Source organism: Mirounga leonina, unplaced genomic scaffold, assembly GCF_011800145.1.
Source record: "Mirounga leonina isolate KUSES-001 unplaced genomic scaffold, KU_Mleo_1.0 Mir_125, whole genome shotgun sequence".
Classification (NCBI taxonomy): Eukaryota; Metazoa; Chordata; class Mammalia; order Carnivora; family Phocidae; genus Mirounga; species Mirounga leonina.
Genome location: NW_023270305.1, coordinates 78,290,018 through 78,306,516, shown reverse-complemented (window position 1 = coordinate 78,306,516; position 16,499 = coordinate 78,290,018). Strand labels below are relative to the sequence as shown.

At 38.1% G+C, this 16,499-nt stretch overlaps 1 pseudogene; it reads right to left on the bottom strand.

Annotated features, from left to right (window-relative positions):
• Nucleotides 1–6,956: 6,956 nt before the first annotated feature.
• On the bottom strand, nt 6,957–8,277 carry LOC118007483 (annotated as a pseudogene).
• Between the last annotated feature and the right edge of the window lie 8,222 nt (nt 8,278–16,499).

The window sequence follows — 16,499 nt, the reverse complement described above, 5'->3', positions numbered from 1 at the left end:
ATGCTCCCCTCAGCCACACGCCTATTTTCTCTAGTCCCAACCAGGAGAGCAAACCCTATGCTGCCTCTGAGTTCCCAGGTCCACCCAGAAAGTGGCACTGTTTCTAGTCTCCAAGCTTGCTCATGTTTTCTGCCTACTAGGCAGGTGTCAAAATACCAGGGATTAGCCCTGGAGACCAAAGCATCAGAATTAAGGGAAGATATGTTAAAGTTTCCACCCTTGATAATTAATAGTCCAGAATGTTAAACTAACAGAGAGGGAAAGACAGCTAGAGGAAGGAGGAAGAGAGTGAGAGAAAGTGGGGTATGTGGTTACAGGCTCCTGGTACTCAAGGTCTTGATTCAATGTTTGAGGAGAAGACTTTCATACTTAATAGTCTGGGAAAATCTTGGGAAAGCTTTCTCCTTCAGGTTATAATCTGCTTCTCGAGAATCCCACAGACATGGAGTCCAGGAAATGGCTGTGTCATGTCTTTTTAACTGAGAAATGTGAGCTTAAAGGTCGATTCCTCAGAGCTTTACCATAGTACACTCCTCCTCCCCCAACAGTACCTGTGATCTCCTCCTATGAGGTTCAAGGGCAGTCATACACCAGTGATGTTTCTAGGTCTCTGAGCTGAAGTTCTTGCAAGGGTTCCTGTACTTTGCCTGCAGGAAAATCTGTCTGTACCTGCTGGTTGTAAACTGGGGTGACCTGCACAAAACTTTATGGTAAGTCTTCAGATAGCTTTGTAAGCTTATTTGAGGGTGCCATTTGCTGATTCAATTTTCTCTGATAACCGAGTATGATAAGAGAATGGAGTTCCTATATGATGAGCCAGGTCTTACAAAGCTCTTTTACGTTACTTTCTCTATGACATTTGTAAAGTCTCTCTCTACACAAATAAGAAAATAATCCCATGTGAGACATATGAAGTCTAGAGAAGACAGTTGACTTTTGGCAGGGAAAATCATCTAGCCATCCAGAAAATAGACAGAGGTAAGAATATACTGACATCCATTTGAATGGAGCAACTGTATAAAATTCACTGCAAATGTTCAAATAGATTTAGGGCTTTTGTTCTTTCCTACATCCCACCTTTACAATTTTGCCAGGATTATGAATTTGGCAAGTGGAACATGATCAGAAACATCTCAGCAATTCTGAATGAAATTGCCCTGTCAATGCTAGCTTAAGATCACAGCCATGTTTTCTCTCTGCTCTCGAGATAAAATGGAACAATTTTAGCTAATGAATTATGTTAGCCAGCATTATCAGAATGAAGAGAGTGGAATCCTTTCCTTAGGAAAAACAAACAATTAATTTGGAAAGATGTAATCATTAATAACCCTCTATATAAGAACAACTTATAAACAGTGAGACCATCAAAAATTTTCTAGGGCCTTTTGGTTTATATGCTGAATCTTATGACATTGTCTCTAATTGACAAGCATATCAAAATTTATAAACAAATATCAATTTGTACCAGTCTTTCTGCTTAAATAAAGATGTTTCTTCAAGCTTGAGAAGTATGAAATCTTTGAAATTATTTTAATACATCTTATACCACAAATGATGAAGAAGGAATTTCTCTTTAACTTGTTAGGATTTTTTCCCCTTTTATCTTAATTTTGGTAAACAGAGAGTTAACCAAATCTTCAATATCTTGTATAAGTGTGTAACAAACAGAATTTTTTTTCTGTAGCCGAACTTTATTTTTCAAGCCCCCACTCAGCTGCAGTGACAATAATCTTATCAACGGAAGCCCTCTCTCCTCCCCAGGGCTGTGTTAATCTGGTCCTAGCATCACTGGTCCCCACAGGGATTCTGAGATGTTCTTTGTCCATTCTGGTGTTTGGTTTTCAGTCTCATGGTTTCTCATGCTGACAGGCCTGGCTTCTCCAATCATGGTGACTGCCTGGCTTGAGTTTTGGGGAATGTCTTTGACTTCCTTGCCTTCTGATGTGGCAGAAATCTCTGTGAGGTGGCCCTTCAGCCTAGACATATTTGGAACATTACCTCAGAACTTGTTAGAAATGTAAATTCTAGTATTTCCCCTCCCAATGAATAACCTCCTAAGTCAACAACTGATGAAAACAGTCAGCAGACCGAAAAGTCTGAGGCCCCACTCTCCAAGGCTCTGCCCAGGATCTAGTGGAAGCAAGCATTACCATACAGTCTCTCCTTCCCTTGAAGGGGCAGTGTTAAAATCTTATTGTATTTCTTCCTCTATCCTTAAAAAAAATGAATAGACCTTATATCTTAGAGCAGATTTAGGTTTATAGAAAAATCGAGCAGATAGTACAAAGAGTTCCCATATATCCTCTCTTCTTATCATTCAGTTTCCCCTATTATTATCTTGTCTCAGTGTGGTATACTTGTTAGAATATTGATACACTGTTGTTAACTGAAGTCCATAATTCATATTAGGGCTTACTTTTTCTGTTTTCTGTTTTCTGTTGTACAGTGTTATATAGAACACAAAACTGAATTAGTCAAAATTCAGAGACCACAAGGTTTTCCCAGGGAAAATGAAATAGACACAGGATTAAGTCCTTAATCACCATTAAATGCTTTGAGAAACAAAATCCAGTTTAGGAATAAGGTAGTTTACAGATTTAGAATAGTTTACTCCCAAAAGAGACAATAGGATAGCACGCTGCATTTATAAAGCTTAAATTTACTAATTAAAAGTAGGCTGGGGGCCCCTGGGTGGCTCAGTCGTTAAGCATCTGCCTTGGGCTCAGGTCATGATCCCAGGGTCCTGCTCCGTGGGAAGCCTGTTTCTCCCTTTCCCACTCCCCCTGCTTGTGTTTCCTCTCTCGCTGTGTGTCTCTCTGTCAAATAAATAAATAAAACCTTAAAAAAAAAAGTAGGCTGGAAGCCAATAACATTCATTTAACTGATTAGCTTAGACTAAAAAAAAAATAATAATCTTGGATTCTCCAACTTGATTGAAGACTAAATTCTGTTAACATACACAGAAATCAGATCCTTTTAAAAACAAGCATTTTAATGTTAATTCTGAAACATCATTTGCAAGAATTTTCATCTTAAACAAAGTGACTTTACAATGCTAGTTCAAATTTGTTACATTTGTTGAATTAGCAGCAAACTACCTACCACCTCTCAGCATGTTCTCCATAAAACTCAGCTTTGCCTCCCTTTCCAGAAGGATACAAACATAACAATCTGTGCCATGAAGAGCATCTCTAATTGCTTGTAAGGATGATAAGTGATCAATATGTTGTAATCAAGTGGAATCTGATTTTTCAGGTCCTTGTTTAATGGTTTTGTTTTTGGGGAAGAAGAAAAAAAGTATTGGGGGGCCCTCTGCTGGTAAACCTACATAAGAAATGAAAACAGGTTAAAATTTTGGAAGCATAAAATGACATTTTGGGGGGCCCTCCACCCTCCATCCCCACCTTCTCCACACCCAGTCCTCTTAAAGCATGATAGGATCAGGACTCAGAAACATAAGGACCTACACTTCAGGTCTGTAGGCTGGAAAACAGGACTGGGTCGAGAGCATAGCTATTAAATGCAGTGAGGGTGATAGATTTTTTTTTCAGCTTTATCAAGGTATAATTGACAAATAAAATTGTAATATATTTAAAGTGTACAACATGATTATTTAATATACATATACATTGTGAAAGGGTGCCTACCATCGAGTTAATGAGTACATCCATCACCTCACATACTTAACTCTTTTTTTTTTTTTTTTTGGTGAGAACATATAAGTTCTACTCTTAGCAAATTTGAATTATGCAATACAGTATAATCAATTATAGTCACCATGTTATACCTAATGTATAAGTCTCAGACCCTATTAATCCTATAACTGAACCGAGCCCCTGGCAACCACCATATTATTCTTTGTTTCCATGAGTTCTTTATTTTTTTAAGATTTGACATGTAAGTGATACCATGCAGTTTATATCTTTCTTTGCCTGTCTTATTTCACCTAACATAATGCTCTCCAGTTTCATCCATTTGTTACAAATGGCAGGATTTCATTCTTTTTTGAGGTTGAATATTATCCATTGTATGTATATACCACATCTTCTTTATTCATCTCTCAATGGACACTTAGGTTGTTTGCATACCTTGGCTATTGTGAATAATGTTGCAATAAACATGGTAATACAGATCTCTTCAAGATAATAATTTCATTTCCTTTGCATTTGAACCCAGAAGTGGGATTGCCAGACTATATGGTATTTCTATTTTTAATTTCTTGAGGAACTTCCATACTGTTTTCCATTTAGGCTGTATAGTTTACATTCTCATCAACAATGTACAAGGATTCTCTTTTGTCCATATTCTCAGGAGCATTTATTACCTTTTGTATTCTTGAGAGGAAATGTCCTAATAGGATGGAGGTGATACCTCATTGTGGTTTTGATTTACATTTCCCTGATTACTAATGATACTGAGCGTCTTTGTACTGTTGATGATTTGTATGTCTTCTTTGGAGAAATGTCTATTCAGGTCGTTTGCCCATAAAAAAATTTGAATTGTTTGATTATTTACTACTGGGTTATATGAGTTTCTTATATATTTTGGATATTAACCTCTTATCAGATATGTGGTTTGCAAATATTTTCTCCCATTTTATAGATTTTTTCTTTTGTTGATTGTTTCTTTTGCTGTGCAGAACTTTTTAATTTGATGTAGTTCCACTTATTTATATTTGCCTTTGCTTTTGTTATCAAACCCAAAAACTCATTGCCAAGACCAGCATCAAGGAGCTTAGCCCTTAAGATTTCTTCTAGGAGTTTTACAGTTTCAGGTCTTATGTTCAAGTTTTTGATCCCATTTTGAGTTAATTTTTGTGTACTGTGTAAGTTAGTGGTCCTTTCCTCATTGTATATTTATGGCCCCTTTCTTATAAATTATTTGACCATATGCAGATAAGCTTATTTCTGGGGTCTCTATTCTGTTCTATGGATCTTTGTGCCTGCTTTTATGCCAGTACCATACTGTTTTGATTAAGATAGCTTTGTAATATAGTTTGGATTAGGAAGTGTGATGCCTCCAGCTTTTTTTTTTTTCCTTCCTCAAGATTGCTTTGGTTATTTGAAGTCTTTGTGGCTCCACATGAATTTTAGGATTGTTATTTCTATTTCTGTGAAAAATGCCATTGGAATTTTGGTAGGGATTCTTTTGAATCTGTATGGACACTTTAGCAATATTAATTCTTCTGATTCATGAACATGAAGTATCTTTCCATTTATTTGTGTCTTCTTCAGTTTCTTTCATTAATGTCTTCTAGTGTTCAGTGCATAGTTCTTTCACCTTCTTGGTTAAATTTATTCCTAAGTAGTTTATTCTTTTAGATGCTACTGAAAATGGGATTGTTTTCTTAATTTCTCTTTCTGATAGTTTATTGTTAGTGCATAGAAACATAACTGATTTTAGTATGTTGATTTTTCTATCTTGCAGCTTTATTGAAGTGGTTTATTAGTTCTAACAGTTGTTTTGATGGAGTCTTTAAGGTTTTCTATATATGCATAAGATTGTGTCATTTGCAAACAGATACAATTTTACTTCTGCTTTTCTCATTTATATGCTTTTGAATTATTTTTCTTACCTGTTTGTTCTTTTTTTTTTATCATTTCAAATTCTTTATTATACATCATGGTTGCACAATTTGAGGCTGGTTAAATATAATTGTTTTCAAAATTTCTTCGAATATTTTCTAGATTACTACATGCAAGTGACCATGAAAATATCTGGCATCTTTAAATTTTGAAACTCTGAACAGGCACTTACATGAAGGAAAACATTACCATTCACAGATAGCCACATTTAAAATAGATGCTCCAGCACATGGTACATGGAACCTTTTGCCAGTAAAGAAGTTGGTTACTGACCATTTTATCAAAGTGCCATAGTAGTAAACAGGTTTAGAGAAATGTGATTTGGGTTACTTAGCTTACTCATAAAGTAAGGTTAACTGACAAGACTTGTGCTGAAGTGTATAAAAAAATATTGGTACAAAAACCAGTGAACCCTAAGTGAAAGTAGTTTCACACAGCAGGCTTCATTTTAGTTCCTACACTCCACATTTAGTGTATCTGAGATCAGACCCCATGCATATGAACAGATGACTAAAACCTTCTTTTTACAACTTTGAACAAATGGCTTGAATTTAGTGTTAACAAAATTTAAAGAGTGGGTGAAATTACATTTGAGTTTGAACTACCCAAAGTTCCAGTTTAACAAACATGAAATTGTCCAGATCTAGATAACTACATGCTTCACAGGTCCTCCTGAGTTCCCCATCCTCAAACTTTCCCCTGGAAAGGGAAGAGAGTATTTGTGAAGGCAACAAAATTATAATTTCATGTATGTGGTAAAAAGATGTCTTAAATTAAAAAAAAAAATTCAAAGTAGTTACAGAAAAATGATACAGTTTTAAAAAATTCGAAAATGCCAACAGAGTCAACTCTACATTGCAGAAAACATACAGTGGTACCTGCTGGATAGTAATAGCAAAATAGTTACTTAATATGGCAAAAAAGAAAGAAAGAAAAGAATGAATGAAAGAAAGAGAAAAGGAAGAGAAGGAGGGAGGGAGGAAGGCAAGGAGGAAGGAAGGAAGGAAGCAGGCCACGGTGACATGCCACATAATCTCGGGGAAAAATTTTAACATTCACAAAACAGAAGACTTCAAAGAGGATACAATTCAGGAAGCCATGGAATGGTGGAATCAAAAGCACCTACAGTGAAACACTCCATAGGTATTTCTCAAACACACATGTAGAAACAAATGTATTCCTCAAAAATATTGAGATGCCATGTTTTAAATCTTTGCAGGATTTAAGGCCCATTCAATTTTTCTTTCTTTATTTGAACACGAAATACTTAATTTTTTGCATGTAGAGAATAAGAGGTAATTATTAGCATGAAAAAGGAGAAAAGTATTTATAATCAACATTACTAAGAAAAGCAAAATTACAAATACCAGCTTACTCACATGAAAATCTTTAATGTTTATGTTTATGCATATCTGAGTGCTTATTATCAGGTCAAAGTGTGCAGTAAAAAAAAAAAAATACAAGAAAGAAAAAACGGCAGCTTAAGAAAGTTCCAGTGTTTCAAAGAAAGCGCTTTTTTTAATGTATATACATGAAGAACATTTAGTTGTATCATAAAATAAATGCAGCACTGTAAGATAAAGGAAGACTATTATAAATGGAGTTTTGGCCTTTTCCCCCACTACAAGCTGCAACCATCTTTAACCTGCTGAACTTAATCTCAATGGATATAGGAGTTTTTGGTTTTTCTTTTTTTCTCCTATTCAGTTCACATTTCAGGCTGTTCAGCAGATGCCTGTGATTCTGGTGATTCAAATCTCTGGTGAAAGTTTATTCTCTGTTTCCTCAATTTTTCAGGAGCTTTTCTCCATAAAATGATCTCCTGCTGCTTGAAGTACCTTCTGTCTTCCTCATCAACAAGGACTAGATTCAAAAAGTACCTTACTGAAAATGTTTTGTTCACATCTCTCATTGTTGGAGTTGGGTCATATCCCGCTAAAAACAGTCTTATTGGAATTGATTCACCTTTTACTGGTGCACCATCCATTATTTCATATTTAGCAATTGTTTCTGTTTCTGTGGTGGTACTGGGTCCAATTCCTGTGATCTCTTTTTTGATCAGTTGCAACTTCATATGTTGGATTTTTATTCTTACTAATAAAAAGTAAATTTTTCCAACAATCACATCCTTTAGATGATACTTTGATTTATTATATTCAAATTCTATGTGTAGACAATCTTCAATGCCCACTTCCATCTTAATGGAGTTGTTAACATCAGGATATGTGGCAAGCTGGTGAACAATAAGATCATATTCTTTTATCAAATCTGTCAGTCTTCTTACTATTGTCACTTTAAGAAAATACCTCAAGCGGACATTGGCACTGATGTAAGATTAATACGGCTTTTCAACTTGCATAAATTCAAAATCATAACTTCTGCTCTGAGTTAATTCTCCAGGCAAGGCTAGTTCTTTCACTAGGTTTACAAATTCATGAGTATTACTCTTGTCATTGAAAAGTTCAATTTGACCTACAAATTCAATTCTAATTCCTTGGTGCTCTAGCCTCTTTCCAGGTTGCTTAAAGGCTAGGTTTACCTTTCCTGAAACAGATTCTCCGTCATAAAAAAGATAGTGTTTTTCTACTTTGCCATCTTCAGTTTTCATTTCAGCCATTTGCCTGGTTTCTCCATCATTAAGGACAACATCGATCTCACAGATGGGTCCAAAAAAGCCTCCAAGAAAACTCATTGTCAGTGCTGCCGCCGCGTCCCCACCACCTCACTCCGCTTCACTCAGAACTCCCAGTCCAGATTCCCCTTACCTGTTTATTCTTGCTTGGACTTCTAGTTCTATGTTGAATAAAAGGGGTATGAGTGGGCACGCTTATCTTGTTCCTAATCTTAGGAAAAAAGCTTTCAGCTTTTTACCATTGAGTATGATAGCTGTGGTCTTATTATATATGACCTTTATTATGTTGAAGTATATTACATCTATACATAATCTGTTGAGTGATTTTATCATGAAAATATGTTGAATTTTGTCAAATGCATTTTCTGAATCTATTAAGATCATCATATTTTTTTATTCATTTTGATTCATTTATGTTGAACCATCCTTGTATCCAAGGAATAAATTCTACTTGATCATAATGTGTGAACCTTTTGAGGTGCTATTTTATTTGATTTGCTAATATTTTGTTTTTAAAAAAGATTTTATTTATTTATTTGTCAGAAGAGAGAGAGCACAAGCAGAGGGAGAGGCAGGCAGAGGGAGAAGCAGACTCTTTGCTGAGCAAGGAGCAGGAAGTGGGACTCCATCCCAGGACCCTGAGATCATGACCTGAGCAGAAGGCAGATGCTTAAATGACTGAGCCACACAGGCATCCCTGATTTCGTAATATTTTGGTGAGTATTTTTGCATCTATGTACATCTGAGATATTAGCCTGTAATTTCTTTTCTTGTAGTGAACTTGTCTCACTTGGTATCAGTGTAGTGCTCATATGGAAAAATAATTAGGAAATGTTCCCTCTTCTATTTTTGGAAGAGTTTCAGAAGGAATGACATTAATTTTTCTTTAAATATTTGCTAGAATTCACCATCTATCTGGTCCTGGACTTTTTTTGGGGGGGGGGCGGGGCTGGAGCGGAGGGAAAGTTTCTTTTTTTAAAAAAATTTTTTTATTGTTATGTTAATCACCATACATTACATCATTAGTTTTAGATGTAGTGTTCCATGATTCATTGTTTGTGCATAACACCCAGTGCTCCATGCACAATGTGCCCTCTTTAATACCCATCACCAGGCTAAACCATCCTCCCACCCCCCTCCCCTCTAGAACCCTCAGTTTGTTTTTCAGAGTCCATTGTCTCTCATGGATCATCTACCCCTCCGATTCTCCCCCTTCATTCTTCCCCTCCTGCTATCTTCTTCTTCTTCTTCTTCTTCTTCTTTTTTTTCTTAACATATATTGCATTATTTGTTTCAGAGGTACAGATCTGAGATTCAACAGTCTTGCACAATTCACAGCGCTTACCAAAGCACATACCCTCCCCAGTGTCTATCATACAGTCACCCCATCCCATCCCTCCCACCCCATCCCCCACACCGGCAACCCTCAGTTTGTTTCCTGAGATTAAGAATTCCTCATATCAGTGAGGTCATATGATACATGTCTTTCTCTGCTTGACTTATTTCGCTCAGCATAATACCCTCCAGTTCCATCCACGTCCTTGCAAATGGCAAGATCTCATTCCTTTTGATGGCTGCATAATATTCCATTGTATATATATACCACTTCTTCTTTATCCATTCATCTGTCGATGGACATCTTGGCTCTTTACACAGTTTGGCTATTGTGGACATGGCTGCTATAAACATCAGGGTGCACGTACCCCTTTGGATCACTACATTTGTATCTTTGGGGTAAATACCCAGTAGTGCAATTGCTGGATCGTAAGGTAGCTCTATTTTCAACTTTTTGAGGAACCTCCATAGTGTTTTCCAGAGTGGCTGCACAAGCTTGCATTCCCACCAACACTGTAGGAGGGTTCCCCTTTCTCTGCAACCCCACCAACATCTGTCATTGCCTGACTTGTTAATTTTAGCCATTCTGACTGGTGTGAAGTGGTATCTCATTGAGGTTTTGATTTGGATTTCCCTGATGCCAAGTGATGTTGAACACTTTTTCATGTGTCTGTTGGCCATTTGGATGTCTTCTTTGGAAACATGTCTGTTCATGTCTTCTGCCCATTTCTTGATCGGATTCTTTGTTCTTTGGGTGTTGAGTTTGAGAAGTTCTTTATAGATTTTGGATACTAGCCCTTTATCTGATATGTCATTTGCAAATATCTTCTCCCATTCTGTCGGTTGTCTTTTGGTTTTGTTGACTGTTTCTTTTGCTGTGCAAAAGCTTTTTATCTTGATGAAGTCCCAATAGTTCATTTTTGCCCTTGCTTCCCTTGCCTTTGCCGATGTTTCTAGGAAGAAGTTGCTGCGGCTGAGGTCGAAGAGGTTGTTGCCTGTGTTCTCCTTTAGGATTTGGATGGACTCCTGTCTCACATTGAGGTCTTTCAACCATTTGGAGTCTATTTTTGTGTGTGGTGTAAGGAAATGGTCCACTTTCATTCTTCTGCATGTGGCTGTCCAATTTTCCCAACACCATTTGTTGAAGACACTGTCGTTTTTCCATTGGACATTCTTTCCCGCTTTGTCAAAGATTAGTTGACCATAGAGTTGAGGGTCCATGTCTGGGCTCTCTATTCTGTTCCATTGATCTATGTGTCTGTTTTTGTGCCAGTACCATACTGTCTTGATGATGACAGCTTCGTAATAGAGCTGGAAGTCCGGAATTGTGATGCCGCCAGCTTTGCTTTTCTTTTTCAGCATTCCTCTGGCTATTCGGGGTCTTTTCTGGTTCCATACAAATTTTAGGATTATTTGTTCCATTTCTTTGAAAAAAGTGGATGGTATTTTGATGGGGATTGCATTGAATGTGTAGATTGCTCTAGGTAGCATTGACATCTTCACAATATTTGTTCTTCCAATCCATGAGCATAGAACATTTTCCAATTTCTTTGTGTCTTCCTCAATTTCTTTCATGAGTATTTTATAGTTTTCTGAGTACAGATCCTTTGTCTCTTTGGTTAGATTTATTCCTAGGTATCTTATGGTTTTGGGTGCAGTTGTAAATGGGATCAACTCCTTAATTTCTCTTTCTTCTGTCTTGTTGTTGGTTTATAGGATTGCCACTGATTTCTGTGCATTGATTTTATATCCTGCCACTTTACTGAACTCCTGTATGAGTTCTAGCAGTTTTGGGGTGGAGTCTTTTGGGTTTTCCACATAAAGTATCATATCCTCTGCAAGGAGTGAGAGTTTGACTTCTTCTTTGCCAATTTGGATGCCTTTGATTTCTTTTTGTTATCTGATTGCTCTGGCTAGGACTTCTAATACTATGTTGAATAGCAGTGGTGATAATGGACATCCCTGCCACATTCTTGCCTTAGGGCGAAAGCTGTCAGTTTTTCCCCATTGAGAATGATATTCACTGTGGGTTTTTCATAGATGGCTTTTATGATATTGAGCTATGTTCCCTCTATCCCTATACTCTGAAGAGTTTTGATCAAGAAAGGATGCTGTACTTTGTCAAAAGCTTTTTCTGCATCTATTGAGAGGATCATATGATTCTTGTTCTTTCTTTTGTTAATGTATTGTATCACATTGATTGATTTGTGGATGTTGAACCAACCTTGCAGCCTAGGGATAAATCCCAGTTGGTCGTGGTGAATAATCCTTTTAATGTACTGTTGGATCCTATTGGCTAGTATTTTGGTGAGAAATCTTGCATCCATGTTCATCAAAGTTATTCGTCTGTAATTCTCCTTTTTGATGGGATCTTTGTCTGCTTTGGGGATCAAGGTGATGGTGGCCTCATAAAACGAGTTTGGAAGTTTTCTTTCCCTTTCCAACATTTTGGAACAGTTTCAGAAGAATAGGTATTAATTCTTCTTTAAATGTTTGGTAGAATTCCCCTGGGAAGCCATCTGGCCCCGGGCTTTCGTTTGTTGGGAGATTTTTGAAGACTGCTTCAATTTCCTTAGTGGTTATAGGTCTGTTCAGGTTTTCTATTTCTTCCTGTTCAGTTTTGGTCTTGATACATCTCTAGGAACGCATCCATGTCTTCCAGGTTATCTAATTTGCTGGCATAGAGTTTCTCATAATATGTTCTTATAATTGTTTGTATTTCTTTGGTGTTGGTTGTGATCTGCCCTCTTTCATTCATGGTTTTATTGATTTGGGTCATTTCTCTTTTCTTTTTGATAAGTCTGGCCAGGGGTTTATCAATCTTGTTAATTCTTTCAAAGAACCAGCTCCTAGTTTCATTGATCTGTTCTACTGTTCTTTTGATTTCTATTTCATTGATTTCTGCTCTGCTCTTTATTATTTCTCTTCTCCTGCTGGGTTTAGGCCTTATTTGCTGTTCTTTCTCCAGCTCCTTTAGGTGTAGGGTTAGGTTGTGTTCTTGAGACCTTTCTTGTTTCTTGAGAAAGGCTTTTATTGCTAAATATTTTCCTCTCAGGACTGCCTTTGCTGCATCCCAAAGATTTTGAACAGTTGTGTTTTCATTTTCATTGGTTTCCACGAATTTTTTTAATTCTTCTTTAATTTCTTGGTTGACCCATTCATTCTTTAGTAGGTTGCTCTTTATCTTCCATGTATTTGAGTTCTTTCCAACTTTCCTCTTGTGATTGAGTCCTAGTTTCAAAGCATTGTGTTTTGAAAATAGGCAGGGAATGATCCCAATCTTTTGGTACTGGTTGAGACCTGATTTATGACCTAGGATGTGATCCATCTGGAGAATGTTCCATGGGCACTAGAGAAGAATGTGTATTCCATTGCTTTGGGATGGAATGTTCTGAATATGTCTGTGAAGTCCATTTGGTCCAGTGTGTCATTTAAAGTCTTTATTTCCTTGTTGATCTTTTGCTTAGATGATCTGTCCATTTCAATGAGGGGGGTGTTAAAGTCCCCAACTATTATTGTATTGTCAATGTGTTTCTTTTTTTTGTCATTAATTGCCTTATATAATTGGCTGCTCCCATGTTAGGGGTATAGATATTTACAATTGTTAGATCTTATTGTTGGATAGACCCTTTAAGTAGAATATAGTGTTCTTCCTCATCTCTTATTACAGTCTTTGGTTTAAAATCTAATTTGTCTGCTATAAGGATTGCCACCCCAGCTTTCTTTTGGTGTCCATTAGCATGGTAAATGGTTTTCCACCCCCTCACTTTCAATCTGGGGGTGTCTTTGGGTCTAAAATGAATGTCTTGCAGAGAGATCCAATATCAGATCCAATCTGATAGCCTATGTCTTTTGATTGGGGCATTTAGCCCATTTGTATTCAGGGTAACTATTGAAAGATATGAATTTAGTGCCATTGTATTGCCTGTAAGGTGACTGTTAATGGTCTATGTTGCTTTTAGGTTCTCTCTTTGCTTAGAGGACCCCTTTCAAGATATCTCGTAGGGTTGGTTTCCTGTTTGCAAATTCCTTTAGTTTTGTTTGTCCTGGAAGCTTTTGATCTCTCCTTCTATTTTCTTTTTTTTTTTTTTTAAAGATTTTTATTTATTTATTTGACAGAGACAGAGATAGCGAGAGCAGGAACACAAGCAGCGGGAGCGGGAGCGGGAGAGCAGGCTTCCCGCCGAGGAGGGAACCCGATGTGGGACTCGATCCCAGGACCCTGGGATCATGACCTGAGCCGAAGGCAGACACTTAATTACTGAGCCACCCAGGCGCCCCTCTCCTTCTATTTTCAATGACAGCCTAGCTGGATATAGGATTCTTGGCTGTATATTTTTCTCATTTAGTCCTCTGAATATATCCTGCCAGTCCTTTCTGGCCTGCCAGGTCTCTGTGGATACATGTGTTGCCAATCTAATGTTTCTACCATTGTAGGTTACAGATCTCTTCTACCGAGCTGTTTTCAGGATTTTCTCTTTGTCTCTGAGACTCGTAAGTTTTACTATTAGATGTCAGGGTGTTGACCTACTTTTATTGACTTTGAGAGGGGTTCTCTGTGCTTCATGAATTTTGATGCCTGTTTCATGCCCCTAATTAGGGAAGTTCTCTGCTGTAATTTGCTCCATTATACCTTCTGCCCCTCTCTCTCTTTTCTCTTCTTCTGGGATCTCAATTATTCTAATGTTGCTTCATCTTATGGTATCACTTATCTCTCAAATTCTGCCCTCGTGATCCGGTAGTTGTTTATCTCTCTTTTTCTGAGCTTCTTTATTTTCCATCATTTGGTCTTCTATATCACTGATTTCTCTTCTGCCTCATTTATCCTTGCAGTTAGCACCCCCATTTTTGATTGCACCTCATTAATAGCCTTTTTGATTTTGACTTGGTTAGATTTTAGTTCTTTTATTTCTCCAGAAAGCATTTCTCTAATAACTTCCATGCTTTTTTCAAGCCCAGCTAGTATCTTTAAAGTGATGATTCTGAACTCTAGATCTGACATCGTACTAATGTCCATATTGAGTAGGTCCCTGACAGTTGGTACTACCTCTTGTTCTTTTTGTTGATGTGATTTTTTCTGTCTTGTCATTTTGTCCAGAGGAGAATAGATGAATGAGAGAACAAAATGCTAACAGGGTAACAACGTCCCCAGACAATATACTCTAAACAAATCAGAAAAAACCTGAAGCAGTGGGAAAAGAAGAAAGGGAAAGAGAGAAAAAAGAAAAAGATAAAAATAAAAACAAACAAAAACAGAACAAAACAAAAAAAACCAGAATATGATCAAATATGATCAGGCTGGTACATAGATCAGTGCCACACACTAGATTTTGGGTGTATTTTGGTCTGTTAGAAGAAAGTGCCTCCCAACACTTTAAAGATGGAAAAACTTATATTTGTACAAAAATAAGGGTTGATATGATGAAGGGATGGAATATGAATGTAAAGATGAAAATTATAAAAAATTTTATAAAAGGAATTGGCAAGAAGTTGTTTGAAAAAAGAAAGAAGAGGATTTAAAAACAAAAGAAAAAAAAGGGAGATTGTGATCAGGCAGGAGATTAGAAAAAAAACATACACTAGAGATTTAGGGTATATTTTGATCTGTTAGAAGAAACTCTCTCAAAATTTTAAAGTCAGAACAGCTTATATATATATGCCAAAAATACGGGTAACTACTCTGAAGGGATAGAATATGACTCTAAAAATGAAAAAAATATATATATTTTTAAAAGGGATTGATAAGATGTTGGTTGAAAAAGGGAAAAAGAAAAATTCAAAAAAAAAAGTTAAAAAAATTAACTTTGAAAGACTAAAGAATCCTGGTAAAAAAAGCCATGGATTCTATGTGCAGCATTCCCCTAGCGCTGGAATTGTGCTGTTCTCATGATCGGTAAACTTGGTCTTGGCTGGCTGTTCTCGCTGATCTTTTGGGGGAGGGGCCTGTTGCCGTGGTTTCCAAATGTTTTTGCCGGAGGCAGAATTGCCCCACCCTTGCCGGTCTGGGCTAAGTAATCTGCTCAAGTTTGCTCTCGGGAGCTTTTGTTCCCTGCGAGCTTTCCGTACAGCTTTGGAGGCCGAGAGTGAAAATGGCGGCCTCCCATTCTCTGCCCTGGAGGAGCCGAGAACTTGGGGCCCCGCTCCTCACTGAGCCCCCAGAGAAAAGCAGTCAGTCACTCCCGTCTTCCCGGTCTCCAGCCGCACTCCGTGCTCACCCGGCGTGTGACCGCGCATTTCTATCTCTGGCACCCGACCTCGTGTGGAGTCTCCAAACCCAGCAGATCCCTGCGGTGTGCTCCCGCGCCGCTCCTCCCGGGGAAGGAAGGTGAGTCTCCCCGGATCTGCTGCTTGTTGGGTCCCTGCTGGAGGAGCAGTGGCCCGACTGTGCCGCGGATCATGGTTTATGCAAACCCGGAGCTGAGAGCCCGCGCCTCGGCTCCGTCTCTGCAGCGGCTTCCCTGCTCTGATACCTGGGAGCTCTGCCGCACTCAGCCACCCCCAGTCTTCCTGTGACCCTGAGGGTCCTGAGACCATGCTGTCCCGCGAGGGTTCCACCCCCCACTTCGCCACCGGAGCGACGTCCCTCAGCGGAGCAGACTTCTAAAAGTTCCGATTTTGTGCTCCGTGGTTTTATCACTTGCCAGAAGCAGCCGACGGAGGCCCCTTCCCCGCCATCTATCCTCCCGAATATCGCCTCGGATTCACTTCTCCGCATGTCCTACCTTCCAGAAAGTGGTCGCTTTTCTGTTCAGAGAGTTGTTGTTATTCTTTTCTTCAATCTCCTGTTGAGTTTGTAGGTGTTCTGAATGGTTTGATCCCTATCCAGCTGAATTCCTGAGACCAGAGGAAATCCAGGTCTCCTACTCCTCCGCCATCTTGCTCCGCCCCCTGGAGGGAATGTTTCTGATGACTGATTCAATCTCCTTAACAGTAATTGGTCTGTTCAG